The sequence below is a fragment of the Symphalangus syndactylus genome, chromosome 11 (assembly GCF_028878055.3).
Source record: "Symphalangus syndactylus isolate Jambi chromosome 11, NHGRI_mSymSyn1-v2.1_pri, whole genome shotgun sequence".
In the NCBI taxonomy this organism is placed as follows: Eukaryota; Metazoa; Chordata; class Mammalia; order Primates; family Hylobatidae; genus Symphalangus; species Symphalangus syndactylus.
In genome coordinates this window covers 94,698,770-94,704,769 of record NC_072433.2, presented here as the reverse complement: position 1 = coordinate 94,704,769, position 6,000 = coordinate 94,698,770, and the positions used below count along the sequence as shown (strand labels likewise).

The 6,000-nt window shown below is 35.9% G+C and overlaps 1 protein-coding gene across 1 annotated transcript in view; it reads left to right on the top strand.

Annotated features, from left to right (window-relative positions):
* Positions 1 to 1,010: 1,010 nt before the first annotated feature.
* EFNA5 (ephrin A5) overlaps positions 1,011 to 6,000 on the top strand; it is a 340,008-nt gene continuing 335,018 nt past the window's right edge. Inside the window, exon 1 of the mRNA XM_063612878.1 lies at positions 1,011 to 1,249. The gene's annotated coding sequence lies outside the window, so the exon portion shown is untranslated. The remainder of the gene's footprint in view (positions 1,250 to 6,000) is intronic.

Genomic DNA, 6,000 nt, shown 5'->3' with positions numbered 1-6,000 from the left:
TGATCTAGGCTCACTGAAACCTCTGCCTCCCGGGTTCAAGCAATTCTCCTGCCTCAGCTTCCTGAGTAGCTGGGATTACTGGTGTGCACCACCACGCCTGTCTAATTTTTATATTTTTAGTAGAGATGGGGTTTCACCATACTGGTCAGTCTGGTCTCGAATTCCTGACCTCATGATCCGCCTGCCTCGGCCTCCCAAAGTGCTGGGATTACAGATGTGAGCCACTGTGACCAGCCTATTCTAGGAATTCTGTACTGGCTTTATTCAGTCTTTTTACTCTTTGCTTTTCAGTTTTAGAAGTTTCTATTGTTGTTAAGAGATTCTTTCCTCAGCCATGTCCAGTCTACTAATGAGCCCATCAAAGTTACTCATTTATTTTACAATGTTTTTAATCTTTAGCATTTCTTTTTGATATTTTCTTTTTTAAGTCTAGCATATCTCCTTGATTTTTTAAATCTCTCTGCATACGTCATCTATCTGTTCTTGCATGTTGTCTACTTAAATCCATTAAATCCCTTTTAATTAAAGCATAGTAATTATAGTTGTTTTTTAATTTCTGGTCTGATAATTCCAACATTCCTGCCGTATCTGACTCTGGTTCTGATGTTTGTTCATTATCTTCAAGCTGTTGTTGCCTCTTTAATATGTCTTATGATTTTTTATTGATAGCTAAACTTCAGTGGTGTAGTAATAAGGTGTTGGGGGCAAGGAAGTGTTCTATAGTCCTATGATTAGGTTTCAATCTTTTGGTAAGTCTGTGCCTTTGGGCTGTGAACTTCATGGGTGCTTCTCAGTTTTTTACCCCTTAGGTGGGACAGGATGGCTAGAAGGGGCTGGAGTTGGATATTTCCTTTCTCCCACATAGAAGGCCAGAGGGAGCTGGAGCTGGGTATGTCCCTTCCCCCAGGTCAGTCAGGCCCTGACAATACCCTAGAAGGTTGGGCTCTAGTAAAATACTTTCTCCTGAGGGCGGGCTGTGTTAAGAAGAACAGAATGCTTTGGTATGTTTTGTATATGTTTTTTTTTGCTTCCCTCCAGAAGCACCAGGGGATTTTTCTTACATATTTACTGTGAGAACCTAATAGAGCTCCAGGTGGTAGGACTCACAAAAGTGTGGGGCTTCCCTGTGATTAGGTCCTCCTGGAGTTTTTAACTCTGAGGCTTGTCTACATCAAGCCTCCAGCATTTCATCTATTACACTTTAGGTTTTCCTACCCCAGCACTGCTTCCCACAGAGACTCTGTCTCAGGTAAGTTGTGATTCTCTGTGTCTACCTTTCTGTCTCTCCAATTCTGGGGGTAGCAGTTTGCCCTGTGACCTCATTTCCCTGATTAATCTAAGAATTACTGATTTTTCAGTTTTTTCAGCTTTTTACTTGTTTGGACAGACTGGCAACTGCTAAGCATCATACATAAGTGACGAGAAACTTCCAGTTTCGGTCCTACTTTCAAGGAGAAATCTAGAATTGTCTCTAGATAACATTTAAGGGAAGAAGGTCATGTTTCTATTTATTAAAGGCAAGTGAATAACATTTTTCAGTCTTGTAGTCCTAAAACATGTACTTGCAAAGCTGCTAAATTTCGTATGTATTTTTACATCCTGGTGAATATGATGGCTAATAACACAGAGGCCTAACTCTTCCTTTTGATTGCAGATGTAATATGCTTATAGGGGCTTATCACTGTGACAGGAGAATTTTATAAATGTATCTTTTTTCTTTCCAGCTGATGTACAGTTGGATTCATTTCATTAACATGCAAATTATATAGCATTTCAGTGCATTTTGCTAGTATGTACATATTTTATGTAAAATTTTAATCATAATTTGACATACATGGAAAAGAGTGTACAGATCATAAACATACAGATGAATAAATTTTTGCAGAGTAAACAAACCAATTTAACCAGCCCCCACATCAAGAAAAAAAACATTCTCAGAAACACAAAAGCCTTCCTGGGCTTTCTTGACCCTTCCTGTGCTACTCTTTGCTTCCATTTACAGAAGTAACTACTATTTTGTCTCCAAATAGCTTTGGACTTGTTATTATAGAAGCATACAATATTTACTCTTTTGTCAGGCTTCTTTTTCTCAGGGTTATATTTATGAGATACATTTTTGCTGTTAAAAATAGTTGTAGTTCGTTCATTTTCATTGCTATATAGAATTTCATTGTATAAATATACCAAGGTTTATGTGTCCATTATACAAACGACATTTGGGTTGTTTCAAGTTTGGGGCTATCACAAATAGTGTTGCTATGGATATTCATTTACATACATTTTGAAAACGTATGTATGCACTTTCGTTGGGAATATACCTAGGAATGAGAGGGCTAGGTCATAGTGTAGGCCTTATACACTGTTTAGCTTTAGTAGGTATGACAGTGGAGCCTTTTAGTCTCCAAAAAATTCCCCCTGAAAACAAAGCAGACTAATTAGGATTGTAGGGGGGAAATTATGGATGATATATTCAAAAAACTGGGAAAAAGAATCCCTACATATTCCAGAATAGAAGGGAGCATGCACAAAGCACCAAGATAAATAATTGTGTGGTAGGGCTGATAGGGAAATAAAAAAGATGTCTACCAACATATTGTACAAGCCAGGGAAATAAAAAAAAATCATCAACACATACCCCCCAAAAGAGGGGACACTATGCTACCTGGGGGAAGGGCCTGACAACAACCAGCAAAAGTGAGGAAATTCCTCACAGGATTCAAATTGTAAGTAAATGCAAAAAACTGCACAGCCCTGGGAAGATTCCACCATGCTGTGTCAGGTTACATCTTCCAGAATTTCAGGGATATCTGACAAATCTCCCTTTTTGAGTTTTCAGGATACACTAGGAGGAATCAAAATCTAATTGACTAGAACATAAATATTAGGGACAAATAAAGAGAAAAGTTTCCGATAATAAGGGAGGAGTGTTGCACTGGAAGCACATCCCAAAATATACCACACAAGCAAAATAAAAATCTAAAGCTGAGAGCTCTGTGGAGCTAAATTCAACACTTTCCAGACTGTAGGCTGTAGATCTGATTGTGTCCTTAACCAGATGTGCCATCATAGGAAGTTCTGTGTCCTCTTTCACCTCCAATTTGCAATGAAAACAGTAATCATTTTGTTATTTATTATTTACTCATGAAATTCATGAGTTTGTTGTTAAAATGGAATGTGGCAATGCTTGTCAAGTGTCTACCTACTCCTTGAATGTAGCAAGTACTATAATTAATGGCTATGATTACTGTTGTTACCTTACTGTACTTCTTAGTTGCATTTGATATTGTTGTCTATTTTCTACTTCTTAAAATACTTGCTTCTTCTGGCTTCTAATAATGCCATTTTCTAGTCCTTTTTTCCCCTTATTTCTACATTTCTGTGATTATCTTTATGACTTTCTCTTTTCATGATTTAAAGTCAATATTCCTCAGAGATCTGACTTCGACCTTTCTTTTTTCTGTATATGTGTAACAGTGGTTGACAACCTTGATTGATTATTACAAGCACTGGGGAGCTTTTCCAAATCCTGATTCCCAGGCTGCACCCCAGACCGAGTAAATCAGATTCTCTGGGGAGAGGAACCAGACATCAGTATATTTTAGAGTTTCCAGGTGATTCCTTTATGCAGCCAAGGTTTAGAACCACTGCCATACAATCTCTTTGGATGATCTCATCGACTCTGGTAGGTTCAATTACCATTTTTAGCCATGGTTTTCAATCCTGGCTGCATATCAGGATCACCTGGCGACAGTAGTGTTTTTGTTGTTGTTGTTGTTTGTTTGTTTTAAATCAATGCCTTTGCCTCTAACCTCAGAGCTGCTGATTTATTTAGCCTGAGGTAGAGCATTGAATGAATGTGTCTGTCATAGTTGTAGAAATCAGACTATCAAGTACAAAAGAAATGCATTTGAAGAGCAAGTAGGCATTTCATGGGAACCTGAGGAATTCTCCAATAAATAAAATGAATTTATTAGTGCATGAATTCTTGACGTATGATTTGGCTGCTAAGAGCTCTAGTTTGCTTTCTTTCTAACAATTGTCTATATGACTTTGAAAGTTTGAATGAATGGATATCATCGTGCTTTAAAAAACATTTTATTTAGAAATAATCATAGATACACAGAAAGTTGCAAAATTAATACATAGAGCCTCATGAGCCCTTCAAGCAGTTTCTTCCAGTGGTGACATCTTGTATAGCTGTAGCACAATATCAAAACCAGGAAACTGACATGGGCACAAAACATTCAATAGACAACAGACTTTGCTCAATTTTCACCAGTTTTTAAGTGTACTCGTGTGTTTGTGTGTGTGTGTGTTGTTCTATGCAATTTTATTTTATGTATAGATTTCTATAACTACTACCACAATCAAGATACAGAAGTATTCAGGCAACACAAAGAAACTCTGTCATGCTTTCCCTTTATTAGTCACACCTACCTCCACCCCTAACCCCTGACAACCACTAATCTTTTCTCCATCTCTTTGTCATTTCAAGGAGGTTGTACAAATGGAATCATAAAGTATATAAACGTTGGGCTGGCTTTTTGTATTTAGCATAATGTCCTTGAGCTTCACCTAAGTTGCTGCGTGTAATACTATGTTTTTAAAATCAGAAAATGCAAAAGAGATACAAATTGAGTTTGAACATTTGGAAAAAACTTCCTTTATTTAAAATACATTGACTTGGGTTATTTAAAAGTCTGTATTTATTTAAATAACTGGGATTTATTCATTTCAGCTAATGATTTAAAAATGTATTTTAAAATTCAGGAGAGATTAATTTTTACCTTGTTGGAGAACTATTAATGAGAGTTTCAGGTATCATTTGGAATGAAACATAAACTCAGACTGTGCAGTTTTGAAATTATGCCCTGCAACTTGATATATACTTTCAATATAAAAATTCACAAAGTGAACTCAATTTGCCACTGATACAGACTACCGAGGGCCAATAAGTATTTTATTGACTGTTATATTTGGTGGAAATATAACTCTGGTAAGACTGATTTGGGATTTTATTTAATTTGAAGAAAGTTTTCTAGATTTTACTATTACTGAGGGTTTTTTTTTTCTTGTCTGCCATAGCCTATTATTATCGTCACCTCTCTACAAAATGCTATTATGGTTCCCATATTCAAACGCGTTTTCAGTTTTATTCATATTTTTGAGCTACTGACAGCGATCAGTCTTGTGACAGGTAGTATTTATGGTAATATACTCACAAACTGTTTGAAAGAAGAGAAAAATGAGTGATTTATGTCTTGGGTTTAAGAGGTTAAATTTGATTTTATTGTAATAAGACACTTTGAGACAGACTTAGTTTTGCTGCTGTGAGCCTGCTGGAGTTATTGTGCCATATTGAGCAAAAGCTTTTATCCATGTTTAGCCAAAAGACATATTCATTCCTGAAAAGAACAATTTCTATTGTCGTTCAAAGAATTGACTTCTTAGTAGGTTTTTGGGAGAGACTTTATCCTGTTAATGCCTTGCTTATGTAATGCAAACATAGGAGAGACTCCCAAAAATACATTTGAACTATAAGAACAATTCTCCCAGACTTCTTCTGCTTTTTGATTTGGTGATGAACTCTTTGGCTATGTTTTTCAGACACAGCCATGTTTAAAGTAGTATACGCTTCCTGTTAAGCCTTTTGACCCTGGTGTTTTCACTTATCTTTCCATTCACAAATATTCCTTCATGTTGACATGTATAATTTGTTAAACAAACAAAAACGACAACAAAAGAGGAAAAGCATTTGAAAATTGTTTGTCCTGATATGCTTAATTTATTAAGTTTTTACACATTAATAAGAAAAAGAGAAAAAAAAGCCACAATTGAAGCTTGGGAAAATATCATGAATGGGCAATTCATAAGAGGAAGACATAATATGGCCAATAAATATATGAAGAAATGTTCAACAATATCAGAAACATAGTAATTCAAAATTAAAAACCAACAAGTTATATTTTTTTCCTTTTGATTGTTGAGGATTTTATAAAA